We start from the raw sequence: 26,874 nt of genomic DNA on the forward strand, positions 1-26,874 counted from the left end.
GGATACTGAAAGAACAAATCTTCAAATGGAAAAGGACATAATTAAAAATCAACAAGAGGAAATAAATTAACAAGATTAGGATAGTTAATTAAACAGCAACTACTCTGCAAGTTTTATTTTTACAGAGTTGCTGAGAGGACTGAGAGGTTAAATGAATTACTCAAAGTAAGAACTGATAAGTATTATAGGCAACACAAGAACTCACATCTGGGCTAGCTTTCTATATATTACACCATGCTGAGCACCTAGCTGCCACTCACAAGTTCAAATGACTCAGTCCAGATAAGCTACCTCTTAGAAATTGAAATAATTGGTAAATGTGATGTGCAATGTCAATTATTTTTTAAAAAGATTTAGAGTTGAAGAGAGGTACTATTTTCAAAGAAAAATAATGGAAATTTAGAGGATAAAGGAATGTTAGAAATCACCTAAACCCCTGATTTTATAGATGAGGAAACCGAGATCAAGAAAGGGTTAGCAATTGTCCCATGGTTACATATATTGTAAGTGATAAAGCTGATATTCAAACTTGGGCACTAATTCAAAATATATACCTCTTTAAAATGCAAAATTCTTCCTCCTATGATATTATATTTTTCAAAAACTGGAAGAGAATGGATTTTTAATTATAGTCAAGTGACTTTGACATAAATTACTGGCAAAAATTCTAAAATGTATTATAAATGGCACAGTAATTATTAAGAGCCACCATGGTTGGGACAGCTAGGTGGCACAGTGGATAAAGTACTGGCCCTGGATTCAGGCGGACCTGAGTTCAAATCTGACTTCAGCCACTTGTCACTTAACTAGCTGTGTGACCCTGGGCAAGTCACTTAACCCTCATTGGCCCACCAAAAAAAAAAAAAAAGAGCCACCATGGCTTCATCAAAAACAGGCCATCATAAACTAATTTCATATATTTATTTATCTGTTATTTGTTTATTTTTCTTTTTATTTTCTTTCTATCTAGTAGATTGAGAGAATACTACAAATATAATTTATTGATATTTCAAAAAAGCATTTGAAAATCTCGTTCTTCCTTATATGTCAGAATCATGTCAAAAAATAACCAAACTTCTTGTCTCTTCCTCCACCTTGTAATGGATGAAATGTTTAAGTCAAATAATGATCATGCACTGCCTTTTTCTTAGCTTCCTCAGAAAGAGGGCATGGCCACATGGATTCATACTTGACTTAAATGTGGGGTAGAGAAAGGTATTTTACTGTAATCCTTGGGTCAAGCCACTTCAAAGAGAAACAAGTACTGTAGATATAATATTTAATAGGACAGCAAACAGGATTTCAATTCCATTCAAGGTACAAGATAAACATTAGAATTATAACCCATGGAGGAGCAAGAGAAACACAGCAGAGACCATAGAGAGAGCAGTGATTCCTGAAACTCCTGAAGTGAGAAGTTCCATTTCTAACTCATGAGTTCTTTCAGTGACCATAATTGAGCAGTAAGAAATGAAGGAAAATCCCAATGAGGCACCCCTTCCTGTATCAGTTAACATACATAGAGTGTTTTGCAAATGTTGAAGCATGTGAATTCTTATTGTGTTTTTACCATCATCGTTATCATATTTCTAGATTATCTAATCATATATTCCTATGTTGTCTCCCCCAATAGAATGCAAAGTCCATTAGAGCAGGGATTGTATACCAGAACTGAGCAGAGTGACTGGCACATAAATAGGAAACTAGACCAGGCAGAAAGAAATTACTGACAGCTATAGCCCAGAGTGCCTTCTATTTGGTTTTTTTGTTTCCTTACAGGCTTATATCACAGATTATCTGGAATTGTTTGTTTCCTTCAGTCTGAGTAGGAACCTTCTATCTTTTTTTCTTCTATTTTTGACAGCCAGTACACATATCCCTTTTTTCTGGCCCTATCAACCACATTTAAGTATTTGGAGTGTCCAAAGTAAAAAGCAGGAGCAAATTTACAGGAGATGGGGGGAAACCAGGTGGTGCCATGGACAGACCAGTGGCCCTGGATTCAGAAAGACCTGAGTTCAAATCTAGCCGTAGACACTTAACATTTAACTTACCTGTGTGACCCTTGACAAGTCACTTAACCCTCATTGCTCCGCAAAAACAAAACAAAACAACAAAACAACAACAATAACAAAAACCCAAACATTACAGGAAATGTGAGAATGTGAACAGTTTATTATTATTTTTTTTTTACCACATGTCAGGTAGAGCCATCTTTCAACTCAATAAAAGATGAAAGCATTTCCAATATCACAATTTCACATTTTTTGCATTGTCTGACAAATGTAGCAAAACTAAAATCACCAATGTCAACAAGAAGATTAATTGAATTAATGACCTTAAAAACTTTTTTATATATACCTAGGGATAGTAAATGGAATTAGAATAACAAATAAAATTTCATTTGGGTATATAATATGTAATTTCAGTGTAATATGGTTTTTTTAAGTCAAAGATGGAAATCTTAAAGCATAGATAGAAAGCTTATTGATAGAGTGTGTTGTGATAAAGATTCTTTTGTGAATATTGGCTGGACTAGCTGACTTTGAGGTACCATCTAATTCTACAATTTTGTGTTTCTGTGAATAAAGCTTTGGTGGTGCAGAACAACAGCAAGGTGGCAAAGTGGACCAAGCATTGGACCTGGAGTTAGGGAAATGAGTTCAAAATTGGCCTCTAAGATTCAACAGTTATGTTACACTCTGGACAAGTCACTTAAACCGTGTGCTCTGCCTCATTTCCTGCTGTACAGATGAGGAAATGGAAGCTCATATAGGTGAAATGACTTATCCAGTGTCACATATCTTCTGTTTTGGGAGACATTTTTAGCAAGAACCCATATTAGCTTATAAGAAATTCAGTCATACTAATATTCTGATTATAAGCATAAGGAATCTAACAAGATGCTTCTTTAAAAAAACAAACATCATTAATAAATGAGTAGTCATAGTTTCTTTTTCCACTCTGTTAAACTTTCTGTTTGCAATTATTTTATAGTACTCTAATGTACTTATTATTGAATAATAAAATGCCTCTTGAGTATTCTGACTGACAACTAGCTGGCTTTGAATCAGAGTCTAGTAAAATGAACAGAAATACTGTATAATTTAAATTTACATACCTCCAGGCAGTCTGTAACACAATCAATGGCATGGCAAGGTGGCAGGGGCTTACCTCATTGCAAAGAATAAAATAAACCACTGCCTGTCTAGTTTCCTTTTATCAAATTTAGTTTGGTTAGGGTTATCAATTTGGATGGATAGCTCATTGAGCTTGTCCATCAGAATGTACATCTTGGGCCATACAATTACAAAATGAGGAAGTCTAGTTGTACAATGAGAATTAGGACAATCTGGATGCTATATCAGTTTACTTTTCTTTTTTCTACTAAATGACCTAAAGGAAAATTCCTCCATTTTTTGATAGATGTAAAAATTTTTTTTTGATTGATAAATGCCTAGGATTTATAGGATTTATAGGAGGTCAGAGGTAAGAGTTGCTTATGAAGATAAAGCTTTCATGAACAATGTTCTTCACAATTGCAGCATGTACCTACATTTCTACCAGGGTAAATCAAGAATTAAAATCATGGTTTTGCATAATTTAAATAACTTTTCTCTGTTTTCTACAGTGCAAATGGCCCAATGTCATTTAACTATATGGCTAGATGTAATCAAAATCCTTATGACATACCAAGTGGTTAATCCTGTCTTATCTTCTCTAAAGTCCTATCCCAATCACTAATTGAAGCATAAATAACCACTTTGGATTCTTGAAGAATATGCTAAAAGTATGCAAGTGCTTGACAATGAGCTCTAAATCTTTTCTCTGAGGAGCAAACTAAAAACATAAAGTCCTTCAGCTTCAAACTTTTAGGCTTAGGATTCATTATCCACCTTACTGTACCCTATGATCCGGTTGAGCTAAACTTCTGTTCTTATTAAACAGTATTCCATTTCCCATCTCCAATCCTGACTCCATGCATTTTTCTCAGACTTTACTACAGGCCTGGAATGCCCTCTCTCCTCATATCCACCTCTTAAAATCTCTAATTTTCCTCAAAGCTCAAATGAAGTACCATCTTTTATATTAGTCCTTTCCCGAATCTCCAGTTACTACTACTTTCTTTCCCTAAATTACCTTTTAAATAGATTATGTAGTCTGGCTGTGGTGGAGGCAGCAGTGGGTGGGAAATGGTGGAGTATTTGGCCTCCATTTTCGGGACAGAAAAAGACAAAGTCAACTGTTCATTTTATTTCAAAATTGGAACTTGTCATCATGGAGACAGATGTTCTCGGTTACACAATAAACCAACCTTTAGCCAGACCATTGCTCTCTTGAACATTTACCGTAACCCTCAAAACTCTTCCCAGTCTACTGATGGTTTGTGCTGTGCAGTGAGTGATGTGGAAATTCAAGAACACTATGATGAATTCTTTGAGGAGGTTTTTACAGAAATGGAAGAAAAGTATGGAGAGGTTGAGGAGATTAATGTTTGTGATAATCTTGGGGATCATCTTGTAGGAAATGTATATGTAAAGTTTTGCCTTGAAGAAGATGCAGACAAGGCTGTCATTGACTTAAACAATTGCTGGTTTAATGGACGGCCAATTCATGCAGCGCTTTTACCTGTTACTGACTTCAGAGAAGCTTGCTGTCGCCAGTGTGAGATGGGAGAATGTACTCAAGGATGCTTCTGTAAATTTATGCATCTCAAACCCATCTCTAGAGAACTACAGCGGGAGTTGTAAGGGCGTAAGAAACATAGGTCCCAATCAAGATCTCATGAATATCATTCTCAATCCACAGATAGTGTTCGTGGTAGTGGCAGTGGTGGTGGTGGTGGTGGCGGTGAAGGGAACGTGATAGAAGGCAGTCAAGAGATCGTGAAAGATGTGGTCGATTCTGAGTCATGCCATTTTTACTGTATGTCTGCTAGAAAGTCTTGTAGTTGATTGACCAAACAACGTTCATAATGAGGATTTTTTCTAAAAAGCAATGAAACAAACAAAAAAAAAAAGATGGGCTTCTGAATAAAATTTGTAGTGATACAGTAAAATAAATAGACAGATAGATAGATAGATAGATAGATAGATAGATAGATAGATAGATAGATAGATAAATGAATGAATGAATAAATAAATAAATTATATATACTTTTATCCATATTTATTATTTCCCTATTAACAATTGTAACTCTTTGAGGGCATGGATTTTTAATTTGTTTTTATATATCATTTTTCCCCAAGTAATAATTATTTTTTACTAATTAATCTGTGCCTCCTACTATCCCCAACCCAGTGAACAAATTTAAAAACAAACCAAAAATGAATCCACCAAAACATATGTACATGGTCCAGCAACACAAATTTGAGAGGCATTTCTCATCTTCATTCTTTTTGACTAGTGTTTATCATTCTGTATTTCAGTGCTTTATTTTTTCCAGTTTTTTTATAATATTTTTATCACTTTAAAAGTTATTCTCTTAGATCTGCTCATTTTCCTCTGCAGCAGTTGCTAAAGTTCCCTGTTTCCTCTAAAAATGTCAATTTCATCATGTCTTATGGCATATTATATTCACAAACTATAATTTGTTTAATCATTAATTCAATAGGAGATCTTAGTTTCCCTTATTTGGCTATCATTAAAAATTGTTTTACATATTTTTGTACATGTAAGTTCTTTTCATCTTTCTTTGATTTCTTTGGGGTTGAGACCTAGTACTGGTATAGGTGGGCCAAAAGATATGAATAATTGACAACTTTTGGAGCATAGTTCCAAATTGTTTTTTTTTCCAGAATAATTGTACCAATTCAGAGCTTTATCAAGAGTTTAACAGTTTATCTCCTTCCCCTCACCCCAATCCCTTCACCATTTGTCATTTTCCTTTTTTTGTATGCTAGGTGTGAGATAGAATTTCAAAATTATTTACATTTCTCTAATATTTGTGTTTTACAACTTTTTTCACATTATTATTGATAGGTTAGATTGCACCCTTTTAAAATGGCCTTTTTTCATCCTTTGACTATTTTTCTATTGGGAAACAGATCCTAATTTTATAAATCTTATTTTATATTTGTATCTAAGTATGTATGTATATGTGTGTCTATGTATACACATATAGATATAGATATATATGGATGTGTGTGTGTGTGTGTGTATAGAGAGAGAGAGAGAGAGAGATAGTAAATGGGACCTTTATCAGAGAGTGTATTGACTCTTTTTTTTCACCAGAGCAAAATTGTTTAATGATTACTACTTTTGTGTATAGTTGGAGATCTGGTACTAATAGTCCATTAGATTGTGAGCTCCTTGAAGATAGGGATTCTTTTTTGCCTCTTTTTTATGTCCTCAGCACATAGCACTTAAGAAATGCTTCTGGATTGATTAGTATATAAATATTATTATTATTATTATTATTATTATTATTATTATTATTGACATTCTTTTGAAATACTTCCATATGAATGGTATTCTTTTTTCTAGATCAACAAAATGTTCTTGGTAGTTTGGTATAGTACTAAATAAGTAAATTAATTTAGGAATTATTATCATTTTATTGACTCAAACTACCCAAGAACAATGAATGTGTCTCCAGTTATTTAGATGTCAAAACTTTTAAAATTAGATTTGTAAAGGCCTAGAGTGAATCTTGGTAGATAAACTACATATTTTATAACTCCTATGTTTATTATGAAAGAAATTTTTCTTTCAAGCTCCATTTTTTTGTGTGGGTGCAATGAGGGTTAAGTGACTTGCCCAGGGTGACACAGATAGTAAGTGTCAAGTGTCTGAGGCCCTATTTGAACTGAGGTCCTCCTGAATCTGGGGCCAGTGCTTTATTGACTACACCACCTAGCTGTCTGCTAGGTCCAATTTTTGTTGGTTTTATATATATAAGAATTTACTTAACATTTCCTCTTCAAGAAAACTTATCTTCATTCAATCTCACACATATGCACATGTGTATGCATGTGTATATGCATGTGTGTATGTGTATGTATGTATACTCACACATGTATGTGTACATATATACAATGTCATATATATATATATATATATGACAGATCCCCCTTCATCTAAATAGCTATATCTCCTTCCCTGATCTCCCCTTTTGTTTGTACTCTGTTCCATAGGATCATATGGATCTATATTGATAAATGGAATAGAGTATCTGATAGACAATTGGTTTTGATACCTGGAAGAACTGAATTAAAGTTCTGCCTCTGATTTATCCTGACTATGTGACACTCGACAACTCACTTAATCTCTCCATGTCTTATGAAACTGTAAGTGCATGAATTATAGATAAGATGCTGTATTGGCAGATAAAAGATTCTCATGTGTGTTTCCTATGACAGTGTAATCATAGGTTCAATCCTTATCCCCAGTTTTTACTTTACATATGTCATTCACAAGCTAGCAGGTATGACAGTTCTAAGGCAGAGAGGAGTGCTAGCACTTGTGGCTTCAGGGGAATAGGTGCCATGCTTGTGTAAAGACAAGAGCACAGACTAGAAATACAGTGACCAGATCTCTCCCCAGGTCACAACACTTTGGAAACATTGAAAACTTAAAGCCCCCTCCCCACCCCATCACCAGATGTAGCTTTGAAAAGAGTATCATGTAATACCCTGAAGCTTGGGACATTGTCAATCAACCCTGAAATGAGCAGAACCCAACTTTAGCATAAATTTAAAAGTCAATAAATGGTATGCAAAATGTGAAAACACTAAAGAAGTAACGTTGATCATAAAATCTACTACACCTGGAAAGACTTACATGAGCTGATGCACAGTGAAATGTACTGTGTACAAAGTAACAGCAATCTTGTAAGATGATTTGCTAGGAATGACTTGGCTATTCTTAGCAATACAATGATGCAAGACAATTCTGAAAGATTTATCATAAAAAATGCTATCCATTGCCAGAGAAAGAACTGATTATGTCTGAATACAGATTGAAGAATAGTTTGTTTGTTTGTTTACTTTGTTTTTCTTGAGGTTTTTTTTTTGTTTTGGTCTGTTTTCTTTCACAACCTAATCAATACGGAAATGTTCTCTGTGACTACATTTATAACTTATATCGAATTTCCTCCCTTCCTAAAGGGGTGTCAGGAGGGAAGAAGGAAGAGAATTTGGAACAAAAAGTTTTTAAAATGCATGTTATAACTCTGTTTACATGTAATTGGGGAAAAATAAAATTCTAGATTTAAAAAAGAAAAAAAAAACAAGCCTAACACATCTTGTTTCAAGAAATTATAAAGGAAAACTGCACTGATACCTTGCATCTAGAAGGCAAATTAGAAATTAAAAGAATCTACAGATTACTTACTTAAAGAGATACCAAAATGAAAACTCCCAGGAATTTTGAGCCAAATTTAAGATCTTCCTGGTCAAGGAGGAAATATCACAAACAGCCAAAAAGAAACCATTCAGATATCAGAGAACTACAGACAGGATCACATGCGATTTAGTGGCTTCTACATTAAAGGAGTAGAGGACTTGGAAAATTATGTTCTAGAAGGCAAACAAGCTAGGATTACAATGAAGAATAACTTAATCAGTACTGACTATAATCCTTTAAGGGAAAAGTGAATATTTAATGAAATAGATAACTTTCAAGCATTCTCAATAAAAAGATCAGAGCTAAATAGAAAATTTGAAATTCAAACACAAGACCTGAAGATAAGCATAAAATGGGAAACATGAAAGAAAAATCAGAAGTGTTTCAATGAGGTTAAACTGTTTACATTCTTACACATGTAACTCCTAAGAATTTATCTTTATTAGGACAGTTAGAAGAAGACTATGTAGACAAAGAAGATGGGTTTGAGTTGATTATGTTGAGATGTTCATTAAAAAGATGAAAAGGTAAGAAAGAAGGATGCACTGAGAGAACGGGGAAAGAAAATGAAGAATGGGGAAAATTCTCTTGCAAAATAGATGCTCACAAGGAAGAACAGTGGAGGAGAAAATGGGGGAGGGTGATGAGCAACATTTGAACCTCTCATCAGAAAAGAGAAAATAATATATACATACATATATGTTATGTATGTTTGTATATATGCACACACATACACACATATATACATACATATGTGTGTGTATATGTGTATATATATATATATATGTGTATACACACATTCAATGCAGTAAAGAAATCTATATTACCCAGCAGAAAAGTATAAGAGGAATAAAATAAGAGTAAAGGGGAAGTGATAAAAGAGAAGGTAGATTAAGTGTTTGGAAACCAAACATTTTTGAGGAGGGACAAGGTAAAAAGAGAAGAAAAATAAGGGTAAACACTAGAAAATAGGATGGAAGAAAATTCTCAGTAATCATAACTGTGAATATGAATGGGATGAACTCAACAATAAAATCAAAGTGGATAGCAGAATGGATTAGAAACCACAATTCAAAAATATGTTGTTTTTGAGAGATATAATTGTAACAGAAAGACAAACATAATAAGGGCTTAGAGAAGAATCTATTATGCTTCAGCTGAAGTAAAAAAAAAAGTAGGTATAGCAATCATGATCTCAGACAAAGCAAAAGCAAAATAGATCTAATTAAAAGAGATAATCGGGGAAACTATTTCTGATATTACAGCAAGTTTCTCTGATAAAAGCCTTATTTCTCAAATAAATAGAGAACTGATTCAAATATGAACAAGCAATTTTAAAAAGAAGTCAAAGCTATCTATAGTTATATAAACATGTTCTAAATCATTATTGATTAAAGCAATACAAATTAACACAACTCTTTGGTACCATCTTACTCCTATTATAAATGACAAATGCTGGAAGGGATTTGGGAAAATTAGGTATACTAATGAATTGTTGGTGGAGTTGTGAACTGGTCCAACAATTTTGGAGAACAATTTGGAGCTATGTATAAAGGGCTAAAAACTGTACATATCCTTTGTTCCAAAAATACCAGTACTAGGTCGCTATCCCAAAGATATCAAAGAAAAAGGAAAAGGACCTACCTATGTTTATAAAAATCTTTATGGCAGATTTTTTTGTGGTGGCAAAGAATTGGAAATTGAGGGGATGTCCACCCATTGGGGAATGGTTAAGCAACTTGTGGTATATGATTATGATGAAACACTATTGTGCAATAAGAATTGATGAAGAGGATTGCAGAAAAACCTGGAAAGACTTATATGAATTAAAGTAAAGTGAGATGAGCAGAACCAGAATATTTATGTATAGGATACAGTAGCAATAGTATTTTAATGATGATTAACTGTGAAAGACTTAGCTATTCTGATCAATACAATGATCCAAGATAATATTGAAAGAATCATTATGAAAATAACAACCCACTTCCAATGAAAGAAGTGGTGAACTCTGAATATAAATTGATGTATAATTTCCTCATTTTATTTTTCTTACTTTTTTGTAGGATAATTAATATGGGAATATTCTTTTAGATAATTTTTACATTTATGAGTATCATATTTCTTGTCTTTTCAGGAAGTTGGGGAAGAATTTGAAAAAAATTATATTTAAAAAATTCAGAATTAAAATTGTTAGGAATAAATAAATACATTTTTAAAAGAAATAAAAAAGAGGGCATCTAGGTGGTGCAGTGGATAGAGTACTGGGCCTAGATTCAGGAGGACCTGAGTTCAAATCCATCCTTAGACACCTGACACTTACTAGCTATGTGACCCTGGGCAAGCCACTTAACCCTCATTGCCCCGCAAAAAAGAAAAAAAAAAGAAAAAAATAAATAAAAGAATAATTTTTTTCAAGGTGAAGGGTTGAATTGATTTGAAAATATTCAGCAATTTTTGTTACTTATTCTACATGATTTCACAGAGAGAACTAATATTTATAAATTTTACAGCAGTTGATTTCAACTTGTAAAATAAAAAAGCTTAATAATTTGAGCAGTCTGAAGATGGAATACACTTTTGTGAGATAGGGCAGCCTTAAAAACAAGGATCAGGGGAGCACTTGTCAGGATTCAATCGATGGTGGGGAGATGAGCTAGGCTATCTTTTCAAAGTCACAGTAATGGTATCAGTGTTAAATTATCTCTAAAATCTTGTGTTCTGTGTGTTTTGATTACTCAGGTGCAATGCTACACATTATTGTACTTTTCATGCAGCTCAATTCATATGTCCATTCTGATTGGTTGGTACAAAAGAGGTAGACTTTATCAGAGGCTTCTTTGAGGGACAACAGTTCTTTTCTTTCCCCAGAATCCCTTTGAAGGTTTTCCTTTATGTTATGGAGCTAACAGGCCTTTGCATAGAACTCTATTCTAGCAAAATGATGGATTAATGAAGTTTCACTTAGGACTTCTATAACAAAATGAAGACAAGGTTCCAGACTTCTCTAAAAATTCAGAAAAGTGAAATCACAAGACTGTATACTTTCCAGTACTCTACATGCTGGTAGCAACTCTTAGAGATCACCAGTTCTTTCATTGAAGTATTTAACATTAAGAAATACTTTAAGAAATAAACAGAGGGGGCAGCTAGGTGGCACAGTGGATAAAGTACCGGCTCTGGATTCAGTAGTACCTGAGGTCAAATCCAGCCTCAGACACTTGACTCTTACTAGCTGTGTGACCCTGGGCAAGTCACTTAACCCCCATCACCCTGCAAAAACAAAACAAAACAAAATAAAACAAAACAAAAAAACCAAAGAAATAAGCAGACGCATATCCCAAAACAGTGTGATCTGTTAAGTGTAGCTTTGTAGTATAGTTATGAATTCTAGTCCTAGACTTATGTATTTATCTAGCTGAAAGAGTATTGGATTTGGAATAAGATGGAATGTTCACATGCTATCTTAGCCCTTTAGTCACTTCAACAATTGGGCCACAATTTGGTTTTCTGTAAAATGGGCAACTCGGTGGTGCAGTTGAGAAAGAGAGCTGGGAATGAAGTCAAGAAGATTCATTTTCATGATTTCAAATATGGGCTCACACATTTACTAGCTATGTGACCCTGGGCAGGTCACTTCACTCTGTTTGTCTCATTTTCCTCATCTGTAAAATGAGTTGGAGAAGGAAATGGCAAACCACTCTAGTATCTTTGCCAAGAAAACTATATATGAGTTCACTAAGAGTTGGACACAACTGTAATGACTTAACAAGATGGGAGGAGGGGTATCATAGTACCCTAGAGGTAGAAGAAACCTTAGTGGTCATCTGTCTCAACATTTTCATTTTACAGGTGAGGAAGCTAAGGCCCCAAATGCTGAAGGGCTTTGTCCATGGACTCATAGGTAGGAAGTGAGAGAAATGTGATTTTATATGCTTTTAGACCCTAAATACAGTGTTCTTTTCACTATACAAGCTACTTTGTTGAAGTTAATGGCCTTAAAGATGCAATTTAAGTCTAAATCTGCAAAGTTGTGAGTTGAGAGTGTTGCCTTAATAATTTGTATTTTCATGTTGCTATGGAATGTAGACATGAAAGGCAGCATAGCCTGGTTCATAGATAGTAGGTCTCCTCTTCAAGAAGATATGTGTTCCCTTGACATACACTTCTGTGTGACCCTGGGCAAGTCACAGTCTCTCAATGCTCTAGACAACTCTCTAAAACAAAATTTCAGAGAATGTGCTATCTTTTCTCATGACAAACAGATTTTCCTTATTCAAGATTTGCCTTCATTTGTAAAATCACAAGTCCAGTCCATATCCCCTGTGGACCTTGGGTACCCTTCCTCAGGCTTTCTCCACTCTGGGTAGCAGAGGATGGATGGAGAATGTGTAGTATGTCATTGTTTGTCTCATATGCCAAGTATTTAGCAAATGCTTATTGTTCAATTTACTAAGAAGTGAAACTCTTGTTGAAGCCAGAGTCCTTTTAGTGTAGCTGCCTCCGCTGTATTCAAGCAGGAAAGCAGATGCTATGGTTCTCAATGTCATATTACAGTCTCATAAGGTATGAGGAATTTCTAGACTTCAAAGACAGTGGAAATAATACAGGCTGAACCTGCTGTGTAGTGTAATGAGTGTGGTCATCACCATGAGCCAATTTCTTCATGGAGTTAGGTGCTAAGTACTTAAGTAGTAAATGGGGCTAGAAGAATGAGGAAATAGCTACAGAATACAGTCCTGTCACAGGTTTAACAAAATCCAGACATGGTCTTGAATAAGGGCATTCAGTCATAAGACCTGCTAGCTAGAAGGTCACAGTATCTAATAAGCTCCTCCTAATTTTTTTTTCAGTAATTAATAAAACAGTTATAGGATTTCACTTATTAAGTCTCTTTCATTTAATAGGTAAATTCTTGGGGAGTAAGTTTATTAAGATATCTGCCTTTCATAGCACCTGCAATTTAAAAAAAATAATTATAGATTGCCTTTTTTCTTTTAAGTATTTGGAGAACTCAGTCTGTGGAATGGGTAAATCCAAGTCAAACAGCTATTTTTAATCTTACTGAAATTCTGATTCCCATTAAAAAAATATTTAAAAGTCATGTGGGGGCAGCTAGGTGGCGCAGTGGATAGAGCACCGGCCCTGGAGTCAGGAGTACCCGAGTTCAAATCTGGCCTCAGACACTTAACACTTACTGGCTGTGTGACCCTGGGCAAGTCACTTAACCCCAATTGCCTCACTAAAAAAAAAAAAAAGTCATGTGAACTTCTAATACTACCATTTTCCACTTAAAAACATTACTCAAATTTGCCAGTGAATCTGTGGTATCATAAAAGCAGCTATTCCCTACAATGATATAAGTTGTAGTCATCCATGCCTTCCTCTCTAGTACTATTCTTATTCTTGTCCTACCATAATTTCACCACAGAGAGTCTCTCTTCCCTTCTGCAGGCTGGAGTCATTCCTCACATTGTCTGAATGTTGTAAGAACACCAAAGGAATATACAGGTTGTCCACTAGTAATTCCTTGATCTTGTTATATTTCCAAATCATTTTCTCTTTCCATCATACAATTCTTTAAAACCATCCTTTATATTACTTCTCATGCATAATTCCTTGTTCGCAATGTATTGCAGCCAGCTAACACCCATTATAAGATTCTCTGGTGACCTCTTAGTGGTTCTCAACTACAATTCTTTGGAGATTCATGGATCAAAAGCATATAATCTCCATGATAAAGAGATGCACCTTTGTTTCAGAGATTAGTGTGTGGTTATTAAAGGAACTTTTCAATGATTCAAATGTAATTCCATTCACTTTCTTTGCCTCTTTGACATTAGGTCAAATTGATTTTATAGCATCTGTTAAAGAGATACACATACACACACAAACATGCACACACATATGCACGTATATACAAGTATAGGAATAACAAAATTGTATATATAATTAATGGCCTTGTTAAATATCCTTTGATTTTTAAATATCTAACAAAACATAAAGCAGAGATATATGTTTGTCAAGGGTTTTCACAACTGAACAAAATCTAAGAAGGATTCACTATTACTGATGAGATCTTCTAGATATAGCAACTTGGTGATGGCATTAATTTATCTAATTATCATTTCCTAGGTGTATAGGCTTCTTTTGAGTGATTCAAGTCACATCTAAAAGCCTCTACAACCTTGTTTTTGATGGAGATCAGAAATTTAGGGATATTAGAGATTTAGTTTTCCAAAGATTTTACAAAGACATCATATAGGTTATATACATATATGCATGCATAGGAACATATACACACATGTTAATACACATGTGGTACATATATGAATTAACATTCATTTTTGTGTATATATAAAGAATGTGTATGTAAATATGCATACACATAGATGTATAAGATGGATGAGAGCTATAGGTTATCCATTCACATAGTTTAGACCAGGGGTGGGCAAAATCTAGCTTGCTGGTCAAATCTGGTCAGTCTCCTATTTTTCAAATTCATGTAGGCTAAGAATGTCATTTTACATTTTTTTGGTGGGGCAATGAGGGTTAAATGACTTGCCCAGGGTCACGCAGCTGTAAGTATCAAGTGCCTGAGGCCAGATTTGAACTCAGGTCCTCCTGAATTCAAGGCTAGTGCTCTATCCACTGTGCGACCTCGCTGCCCCCTGTCATTTTACATTTTGAAATAAAGTTTTATTGTATTTAAACATTAAAGAAAAAGAATAATTCTTAACCCATAGTATATAGTATATGTGATAGCCTGTGGGGCTAAGGCCTACTTTGCTGACCCCCTGGTCTAGTCAACAGACCATTGGCAAAACGCATTCCCCTTCTACCCCAGCTCCCCCTCCACTGTGTGGATGGTTAGGTTGATCACATTTAGGAGCACCTACAATACTTGATCATGATATAATCAGCATGATGTCAACTGCTAACAAAAGCATCCATAGGAACTCTTTGTCTATAGATGGGGCTTGTGATCTTTTTTGTGTCATGATCTCCTTTGCCAGTCTAGTAAAGACAGTGAAGCTCTTCTAAGAATAATGTTCTAAATGAATAAAATACAATATGCTTGATCACAAACTGATCTATGAGGGAATACCTCTTTGACTTGGACTCTGTCCTAGGTCTCCATGATGGTGGTAAACCCCTTCAGCAAACAAATATCTACCCATTTTGTGCTTTGCTATATGTTTATCAAGTGGCTATAAAACAAGGTTATAATTATCAATATGCCTTTCAAAGAACTGTGTATAGCTATGATATATATGTATCACATATACTATATATACACACACAGAATGGAGGAGAACCTTTAAGTTGTTGTTAATCAGAAAATGTCTTATAGTAAATCAGCTATAAGTACAGCGGTAGTATGTTTGTCTCTTAACCCATTATTTGATGATAAATATGTGATGTTCTATGGAATATCAGTTACAAAAGCCTACCTGTTCCTTTTTTTTTTTTTTTTTTTTTTGCGGGGCAATGGGGGTCAAGTGACTTGCCCAGGGTCACACAGCTAGTAAGTGTCTGAGGTCGGATTTGAGCTCAGGTACTACTGAATCTAGGGCCAGTGCTTTATCCACTGTGCCACCTAGCCGCCCCCTACCTGTTCCCTTCTAATTCCCTCATCAAGTTGAACTTGAGGCAGATTATTTTTACAAAAGTTGGATAGGCTTCCACAATCTCTCCTTTAAAAGTTTGGAGACCTTATTAGTATGAATGGGGCTTCTTTGTAGTCTTCAAATCTGTGGCCTCTTTCATTCTTTACAATCAGATGATATTTTTTAACATTTCCTCAACCATGGTCACTTTGATATTGTTGTCACCAAGCAACTGTTGGTTTAGCGTGCACAGTCTTATTGAGTACTTTGTAGAATGTCTCTATTTCTTAATACTATGTAACATATTTTGGCACATAAGCCAAGATCATTTTCATGATAATATTTTCGCAAAGACTTTTCATGAGCATTGCAATATGAGATGATTGAATTTCCCATGAAACGTTTCTGGTTATCTTGGTATAAACTATTAAACCAACTCTGGCAACTGCTCCATTTGCTTCTCCAAAGAGCACTTTTAGGCAATGCTTCCATTTAAGTATAGCTTCCCTTATAGTGAGAAGGTCAAGATTGATGTGATTCAGGTCCTCCAGAAGTTTGTTTAATCATTGGTTATTGGAAAAGAATCTCACATATTGCATCCATATAGTTATATAACTGATGATAGAAGGTTTAAAAACTAATTCTTATCATTATAAACGTTTTTCCAGCACTGTACAACAGCTACTACAGAGACTTAAGTGGCTGCACATAAATGAAGGCCCATTTTTGTTTGTTTTTATGTATTGTTTTTCATTTTTTTCCTTTGTTTGAGATGGTTAAAGGATTCTTCTAGAATTAGTTAGTCTCTTTTTATTGGCTGGTCCTTGGAAAACAGACATAATCTATTGCTAAGAACATTCTCAAAGTCTTTCTAGTCCCTATATTCTGGTGGCATAGACCTTCAGAACCCAGGTTAATGTCCACAGTATAATGACACAGCAGAATAAGACATTGATATTATGGAAGGCATTATAGTGAAAACCAAAAAATTTAGAAAAAATACACCCCCAAACAGTTTCTTTCTTTCTTCTTTTATTTTTCTCAAATAATGATTATTTATTTGGTTAAATATTTGCAAATTACATGTAAATTATTTTAACAATTAAAAAAATTGAGCTCCAAATTACCTTTCTCTTTTCTGTCTTTCCATCCTCCTTGGAAAAAACAATCAACTTGATATGAAGTTACATAAAACATATTTCCAAATTAGCCATGCTGTAAAAGAAAACACCAACAAAATATGGTTTAAAAAAGTTATGCTTCAATCTGCATTCAGAGTTCATCACAATTCTTTCTCTAGAGGTAGATAGCATTTTTCATCATGGGTGTTTTGGAATTGTCTTGGATCATTGTCTTGATCAGAGTAGCTAAGCCTTTCACAGTTAATCATCCTTATAATATTGCTATTACTATGTACAATGTTTTCCTTATTCTACTACCTTCACTTCACATGAGTTTGTATAAGTATTCAATTACCCATGTATTTGAGAAATGAGGACTTTATCAGAGAAATTTGCTGTAAATTTTTCCATTTCCTGTTTTTTTCTAATTTTGGTTATATTTCTTTTGTTTGTGCAAAAGATTTTAAATTTCCTGTAATAAAAATTATCCTTTTACTTCTTGTGATCCTCTATATATCTTGTTTGGTCATAAATCTTCCCATATTCATCGTTCTGACAGGTGCATTTTTCCATACTCCCTTAATTTACTAAAGTTATCACTCTTTACTCTTTATGCCTACATAATTTATACATTTTGAACTGATTTTGTTATACAATGTGAGATGTTGGCCTCTGTCTAGTTTCTTCCAAAACTGCTTTACAATTTCCCCAGGAATTTTTATGAAATAGTGAGTTTTTACCCCCAAAATTTGGATCTTTGGGTTTATTAAACTTTATATTACTGTGGCCATTTGCTAATGTGAATTACATATGTAATCTATTCAATTGACCCACCACTTTATTTCTTAGCCAGTACCAGAGTGTTTTTATCAATTCCACTTTTTAATATAGTTTGAAATTTGGAACGACTAGGTAACCCTCTTTAGCTTTAAAAAAAATTACTGACTCCTTTGCTATTTTTAACTATTTTCTTCCAGATGAATAATGTTATAATTTTTCTGGGTATTTTTTTTTTGCTTTTTTGGTTTATATGTCACTGAAAAAGTAAATTAACTTAGGTTAAAGTGTCATTTTTAAATATTGACTCACCCTACAGATGAACAACTAATATTTCTACATTTGTTTAGATATGTCTTCATTTGTGTGAAAACTTGCTTTGTAATTATGTTCATATAATTCCTGGATTTATCTTGTAAGGTAGACTCACAAATTATTTTTTTAATGTCTGTAATTATTTTATATTGAATTTTTCTATCTTTTGCTTCTGGGTTTTGTTTGTAGTATATAGAAATATGGATGATTTATGTAGGTTTTATATCCTACACCTTTGTTGAAATTGTTTAAACTAGTTTTATAATTGATTCTATAGTGTTCTCTAAGTATGCCATTATATAATCTGCAAAGATTGATAATTTTGTTATTCATTGTCTATTTTTATTCCTCCAATTTATTTTTCTTGTCTTATTGCTATAGATAGAATTTCAAATACAAAATGGAAAAATAGTAGTGATAATATCTTTGCTTTATTCCTGATCTTATTGCAAGGGCTTTAAGTTCATCCCTGTTAGAGATAATGCTTGCTTTTGGTTTTGATTGATACTACTTATCATTTTAAGAAAGTTTCCATTGATTTCTATGCTTTCTAGTGTGTTCTTTTAAAAAAAACAACAGGAAAGGGTGTTATATTTCGTCCAAGGCTTTTTCTGCATCTATTAATAAAATGATTAAATTCTTGTTTTGTTAATGATATACTCAGTTATGTTGTTAGTTTTCTTAATATTGTACCAGCTTTTCATTCCTGTTATGAATCCCATATGGTCATAGGGTATGATCTTTGTGATATATTTCTGTAATTTCCTTACTAGTATTTTATTTACAATTTTGGCATCAGTATTTATCAAGGAAACTAGTCTATATTTTTCTTTCTCCGTTTTTGCTCTCCCTGGTTATAGGTAGCAAGATCATGTTTTTGTCATAAAGGAATTTGGTAGGACTCTTTTTTACCTATTTTTTCAAATATTTTATATATAATATTGGGATTAATTGTTCCTTAAATGTTTGGTAGAATTCACTTGTAAATCCATCTGGTCCTGTGGATTTTCTTTTAGGGAGCTCATTGATGGCTTGTTTAATTTCTTTTTTCTGAGACAGGGTTATTTAAGTATTCTATTTGCCCAATTTCCAAAAGATTATGTTTCAATGAGTCCATTATCTTCAGGTACTTTCTCTGGCAGGCACCCATGCCTGGAACACTTTCCTTCTTCTCCACTCCAGCTATTGACTTCCCTGGCATCTTTTAAGTCCTAACTCAGATCTTACCTTTTTCATGAAGTCTTTTCTAATCCCTCCTCTTAATTTTAGTGCTTTCCCTCTTTTAATTATTTCATATCTATCATGTTACAGCTTGCTTTGTATATATTTGTTTATATGTTGTCTATTCTAACGTACTATAATTCTTATGGGCATGGATTGTTCTTTGTCTCTCTTTGCACTCGAAGAGCTTTAGCACAGTGATAGGCACCTGGAATGACAAGTAATAAATGTTTTTTTTAATGAATGGATGAATATATTGTGGTTAATAGCTGTAATGATGCACAATGCAAGCCTTCCACCATATCTTTTCTTCCTAACAGGTTTTTGTTGTTTGTTTGGTTTTTGTCCATGTACCACAGTAGATCATCAATGGATGGCCTTCTAAGTGTTGCAGTGCATAGAATGCTGGACCTAGAGTCAGGAAGACCTGAGTTCAAATTCAACCTCAGAAACAGATTCACCATGTGATTTGGGAGAAGTCACTTAATCATGACATGCTATAGTTTCCTTATCTGTAAAATGGCCTAAATAATAGTACATTCCTCATAGGGTTGTTTTCAGCATTTTTCAAATATTAAAGTGCTGTACTACCCCAAACACCCTTCTCCTATTCCATGGAAGAGAATATAGGCTTATCTGTGCATTGCCCCTTCTCACTTGCTACATGAACAACCAGTCTCCTTTACCTGGATGAATTTTTATGTCATTTCTCATGGGAATGCTATTCATAGAAATGTCCTAAACATATTTACACCTACCATACATGTATCTATTAGTCTTTTGGATCAATGGAATTTTGATTCTTCCAAAATTATGCTATTTTATGATTGCTCTCTAGCTTCTGACCATATCACTTGATCCAAGTTATTTTCTTTTTCTTTTTTTTTTCTTTTTTTTTGGTGAGATAGTTGGAGTTAAGTGACTTGCCCAGGGTCACACAGGTAGTAAGTGTCAAGTGTCTGAGGCCGAATTTGAACTCAGGTCATCCTGACTCCGGGGCTGGTATTCTGTCCATTGTGCCACCTAGCTGCCTGATCCAAGTTATTTTCCAAAAGTGGCTTTATTTTGTTTTTGTTTTTAACTGCTGAATTCTATGGGCATTTCTTGATTTCCATATCTCTTGACCTCTCTACAGCTGTTAATACTATCAGACACTTCATATTCCAGGATTGTCTATCTTCTCTTGGCTTCACTGATACTACCTTTTCCTCCTTTTCTTACTTGTCTGACTTTTCTAATTTCTTTGTCATCATCCATCTCCTAATGGCTTATTCAATCCATTCTCTTAAATTATCATTCTATCTCCTGACTCTATGTTTTCTAAAAGGCCATTTTACTATTTTTAATCTATGCTATTTCCTCTTAGAATCCATATCTTCCTTCTAGGGGTAACCTAGATACCACTTTTGTAAAGATTTCTCTGGACATTCCACCACCACTCCAAGTTGTTATGTTCTTCTCCCATCACAAATTACCTTGTTTTGGGGGCAGCTAGGTGGCATAGTGGATAAAGCACTGGCCCAGGATTCAGAAGGACTTGAGTTCAAATCCAGCCTCAGACACTTGACACTTACTAGCTGTGTGACCCTGGGCAAGTCACTTAACCCTCATTGCCCTGCAAAAAAAAAAATACCATGTATTGTATATTTGTGTATATGTTCTATCCCTTAGTAGAATTTCGCCTCTATGAAGGCAGAAATTGTCTCATTTTTATCTATGTATTGCCATTTATATGCATAAGAGTAGATTTTTAATAATTTTAGTTGGATTTCTAGTTGAATAGTGCTATTTCACTTGTATGTTTCTGTATTAGGGAATTGCTTGAGAACTCTAAAAGTGCCATAAAATTTTGCTAATGCAATCTACCCTGTTCTTCTTTCTATTTACTTCTAGGCCCAAATCATTTTTCATCTCATAGATACATGTGCATATTCATATTTGCTTATGTATGTGTGTATAAATGTATACGTGCATGTTTGTGTGTATAACTAAATATCATAGACTAGACAATAAACACTATTTTTCAAAATGTGTGTGTTTTGGGGCAGCTAGGGGACACAGTGGATAAAGCACCAGCCCTGTATTTAGGAGAACCTGAATTCAAATCCGGTCTCAGACACTTGACACTTACTAGCTGTGTGACCCTGGGCAAGTCACTTAACCCAATTGCCCTGCCAAAAAAAATAATATTTGTGTTTTTATATATATCATGTATACATGAGGGAGGAGAGAAAGGGAGAGACAGAGACACAGAAACAGACAGAGAGACACAAAGAGAAAGAGGGTCATCTCTTTTGAGCAGTTACTGATCTTATTGAGAAGACACTGTACTATCAAGACATGCTCTGTACAAAACAAACAAAAAGCACCCATGGAAACTTTGACATTTATAGTGGTCTTTCTCTATAGAGACTATACTTAGGATGCTCTCCACTTAAATGCAAAAACATTTTTATGAATATTTGCCTACTTAATTTATACCATGCTTGATGTTGACTATCAGAGGATGCAGGACAAAGTGGTGGATGTAGTGACATCTAATAAGAATTTTTGTATCATCTTAATTTAGACATGTGGGACACCTTATTGGAGGAAGAAACTTAAACCTGTTTTTTCTATAAAGTTTCTTTAGTCAATTAACAGTAAATAAAGAAGGACCTTTTCTTCTCTTTAACTAAATTATTTGTCTAGGAAGATGTGTTCTGTTGTACAAAATCGTTTGTAAAAGCTTGCCTATTTTCATCCCATACTTTCATCAGATACTCTGTTTTAGCACTTTTTTTTTTGCAGAAGTGATATAAGGAACAACTTCCTCTCCCCATAAATACATCCAATAACTTCCTGCTCCATACCATTTAGTACTATCAAAGAGTTTCAAGGAGAATGAAATTGACTTCCTTTTATTTATATAGTTTCAGTATGCAGACCTTGTTTTTTCTTATTTCAAGGAAAGCTCTCTCTAGTATATCACATTGCCTCTCTGCTACAGATTATCACATAACACACTTGGGAATCATAAGACCTTGAGATGTTCTTACAAAATTAGTCTCACCTTAAAATGAGGATTATTAATACATGATTCTCAAAACCAGTCATATAAAAGAGGCTCAGAGGAGAGATTTCACCAAAGAGACAATAAATAATGAAGATTACTCTAAAGCTGCTCATTTTTTCCAAGGTGATATATGGTCTCTACCACCATGTCATAGAGGGCCCACCAAAGCATTAAAAGGTTCACTAAAAAGTATGGTCATTCATTGTCCATGAGTCATAGGCCTCAGATCTATCCACCTGGAATTTGTTCTAAGTTATCTGACATGACACTAAACTCAAGATCTATTAGAGTGGCTGTCAAAGGTTTGCTACAGTGAGTAACTGCACTATTACAGTCTACAGAAAATGACAGTGATTTATTTGTAGGGGAGCAACTTGGGAAATCTACCCTTTCTAAATTCCCTGTTCCTTGATTGTCAAGGTTTTGTTAACTTCTCAAGCCAAGGATAGTCTTCTCTTATTATATGTAACTGCAGTTTACCTCATTATCCATTCAATTTGTAAAATTCCACATTTCAGCTCTAGCCTCTGATTTTTAATATCCTAATTCATTCAAAATATTAGCTCAACATTTACATGGGATTTAGATTTTTGAGGATGTTTTTTTGTTTTACATTTACTCTGTAAATTGCAAGATTGCCAGAGCTAGACTTGTTGTTTTTTCTTCAGTAATGTCATTACCTACAGACAACACTCGAGCTTGGGGTAATTACTGATTGCCCATCTAATTGCCATGGAGCCTGTTCTCCTAGTACACTTCAGAAAAGATTAGGGAAATTAAAGGTACAAGTATAAATTGGTCACAAATGGGAATGCAGAAATTCTGGGCCATATTATTTGCATTCTGTGCAAAAGTTCCAAGAGAGATTCAAGTAATGAGACTACTCACAACAATCTACTAGATGAGGAAATGTCTATTAAATAACACCAAAGTAAATATGAATTGGAGGGAAAATTTTATGGCAAGCAATATCCAAAGGGTACAAAAAGCAGAATCTTTAAGGGAAAGAGACTACAGAAATATAAAGAGGAGTAGTGATTGTGTTACTAAAAGACTTAGTCCTATTTTCCATTCTTCTTCCTTGGGGTGCAATAGCATATCCCTAGTGTTCCAATGAAGTCAGTAGAAAGATGCATCCCATTTAGGTATTCTCATAGAAGGAGTCACAATTCTCCTTCCCCCATAAAACCTGTAGTTCCCTATCCACAGATGAGAAAATCGGGCTTCATTAAAATAACATTGAATATTACAGAAGTGTTTTTGCCTTCCTGAAATGGATATGTAGCTAAGACGGGGCTTAGGGATAATTGTGTCCAACTCTCATTTAAGAGGTGAAAAAGATGAGGCCCAGAAAGTTTAAATATCTTGTTCAGGGTCTCACAATGATTAGCTATCAGTTAATACTGAAACTCAGGTCTCCTGACTTGGTCTGGATGGTATCCCTCATCACAGCATTTCCACCTTGTTATCATTTCTATGTGATGAACGTTTGTATGTGAATTCCATGAAATGATTAATTTAGAAAAGCAGATGATTTCTTGGAATCACATCAAGGTATAATAACCAATGGAAAGTACTTATTATTTTTTTAAATCTACTTCCTGTTGATATAGTTTTCCAATGTATACTTTGAGTAAGTTCTCAGTTGATATCAAGCTAGAGAATTATTTTTTTCCTGTTTTGTGAGGTGGTGGTGGTGGTGGTAGGGAGGATGGATGAAAACGAACACCAGTAACATGGCAGTGAATTTAGAGATAGGACCTTAAATATTTCCTTCTAAGCACGTAGCCTGATTTATGAAATTCATTGGTTTCTGCTGTGTGCTTTGTCTTCATTGCTTTTATCTAGCCCTATTTCTCTAGTACATAAATTACTCTTTGTGCTACCCATGTAGAATAGCATTTAGCAAAGTGCTGCCTTAGAATATTCAGAATATTTGATGATTAGTGCCTGGAGAAAATGCCACAAACAAAATGGTGCTATCTTCATAGAAGCTCAAAGAGCAGATGAAGTTTCTAAAGGTGTTGAGCAACAACATAGCAATAATGTAGAGGAAAATCCCATAAAAATAGGTGAGGCTGAATGGGGAAGAGCATTGAAGCCATGCTGTAAGAGCATTAGTTAAAGTAACTGAATATGTTTAGAGAAGTCTCATGAGTGGACTGTGGTAGCTTTCTTCAAAGATATGAAAGTTTCTCATGTGGAAGATGTATTTGACTTGTGTTAGACCAAAGAAGGCAAAACTAAGAACAAGGGAAGGAACCTGTGAAGCTGCACATTTAGGTATGATATAAAGAAATATTTCTTAACAATTAGAGTAATACAAAAAGTGTTGTGGAATAACTTAGGGGCTATCAGATTCCCTTCTGTTGGTGATCTTCTATCATAAGCTAGGTGAACACTTATTCATGTACTAGAAGGGATTTTTATTTTTTCAGGCATGGCCCAGATGGCCTCTGAGGTGCCCAGCAATTCTGAGATCTAGTGCTTCTGACTTTGAATTAGGCTATCTGACACATGGTTGACTACACCAAAAGCTTTGTAAAAACGTGAGGCAAAAAGGAAAGTTTGCCAAAAATGCTAGCATCTTACTTTGACGTGAACCTAATGATCCTGGAAATGTTACCCATGTGGTCAGATCCAAAGATAGCAACCAAATAAGTGTAAGCCTTGAGTAAACTGATTAAGGACTAACCCTCAAGTGTGGTAGTTCTCAAGTTACACTTTGTTCCAGGGAGTTAGGATTTAGGGAATTAGGATTTAGGGAAACCTGTATACAGATACTGCCAGTAAGGAGGTTAATTATTGATGTACATATTGTTTGCCAAAATGGCAATCTTCCTATTTGGGTCTAGACTCAGTTCCCTAACTTCATTTTTATGGAAATAGCTACAGAGACATTAGGTAATTTTTCAAAAGAAACAAATTTTCAAAAACAAAGAAAACCTTTCAGGCATAACTATCGTGGATCTGAACCGCCAACTTTGAGATAAAAGGCCCCATATCTCATTACTAGGCCCCCTGGGCCATTTCATCTTCAAGTCCATCATAAATGATATATATTTCCAAAGGAGAAACCTAAGACAAAAATCTGCAGTAAAATAGAGCTATTATTATGAATCTAAGACAAAATTACACTATATTCGTTACCATAAAACTTGGGTATATGTTGACCCTAGTGATTCTGTCACTTCCCTGATTTTAGTTACATGTAAAAAATACCTAGCAGTATCAAAATCTCTGTGCTTCCCAACTATAAGAAAGATCAGATGTTTTCATCTCTTTAGGCATGAATATTTTACTTCACAATGTCGAACATAATATCATACCTTAGGTTAAAATATTGTCTAAGACATAGTTTTGCTTTAATGTACATAACTAGAAAACAGTTCAGGATTCTTTCCTATGAGCAAAGAATTGGAGTGATGGTGTTGAGCAGCGCATATTAAAATATTTTCTCAAATGAGGAAACCTAGAAACCTGAAGGGTGAAAGATTACATTAAGCACTAGGTTGAAGATTAATGGAGGGAGAAGCAAAAGCAATATTGTCATTATAATGTGCTATAGACCACCTGGACAAAAGATTAAATAGGAGTTACAGAAGCAATCACAAGACTGTCACAGAAGCCTGGTATATTTTGTGATATCTAGACTTCAGCTATTCTCCACAATCAGAACAGTTAAATATATCCTGGCTATTACTAATGATAATTTCATTTTTCAAAAGGTAGAGGAGGTCATAAGCAGATGTGTTGTTGATCTTATTCTAGCCAATGAGAAGTTGATGACTACTGGGTTGGCAATTATGAGAACTCTAGAGGGAAGTGATGAATCCACAACAGCATTTGTGAAAGAGAAAAAGGGGAAATCTGGAGCTAGGAAGCAAATTCTAGATTTTAGGAAGACAGATTTCAAAAGGTTCAGAGAAATGATAAATAGGATCCCAAGGACAAATTTTCTACAGGGGAAGCCTGAACATAACCACCATAAAATGAAATTCTGAAGACACAAACAGAAACAAATCTGAAGAAGAAAAGAAATTGAAATAAATGAAAAGGTAATAGCATGACCTGATCAAATTTTTTAAAGACATACAGTAGGTAGAAGCTAAAGTAGATAACAGAAGATGGATATAAAACATGGTATAGTCCTGTAAGAATAGTGTCAGGATCTCACCTGAGGTTCATAAGGAAAGCTGAGGACAACAACAACAACAATGGTTAGATGGGGGTAGCTAGGTGGCATAGTGGATAAAGCACCCACCCTAGATTCAGGAAGACATGAGTTCAAGTCTGGCCTCAGACACTTGAAACTTACTGTGTGACCCTGGGCAAGTCACTTAATCCTCATTGTCCTGCCCCCCAAAACTAAAAACAATGGTTATGTGTATCTATGTTGCTTAAAAGAAAAAAAGATTAAAGAAACAGAGGA

At 34.5% G+C, this 26,874-nt stretch overlaps 1 pseudogene; it reads left to right on the top strand.

Moving 5' to 3' along the window:
- The first annotated feature begins 4,193 nt into the window (after window positions 1-4,193).
- LOC122736235 lies at window positions 4,194-4,909 on the top strand (annotated as a pseudogene).
- The last annotated feature ends 21,965 nt before the right edge of the window (window positions 4,910-26,874 follow it).

Source organism: Dromiciops gliroides, chromosome 1 (genome assembly GCF_019393635.1).
Source record: "Dromiciops gliroides isolate mDroGli1 chromosome 1, mDroGli1.pri, whole genome shotgun sequence".
Classification (NCBI taxonomy): Eukaryota; Metazoa; Chordata; class Mammalia; order Microbiotheria; family Microbiotheriidae; genus Dromiciops; species Dromiciops gliroides.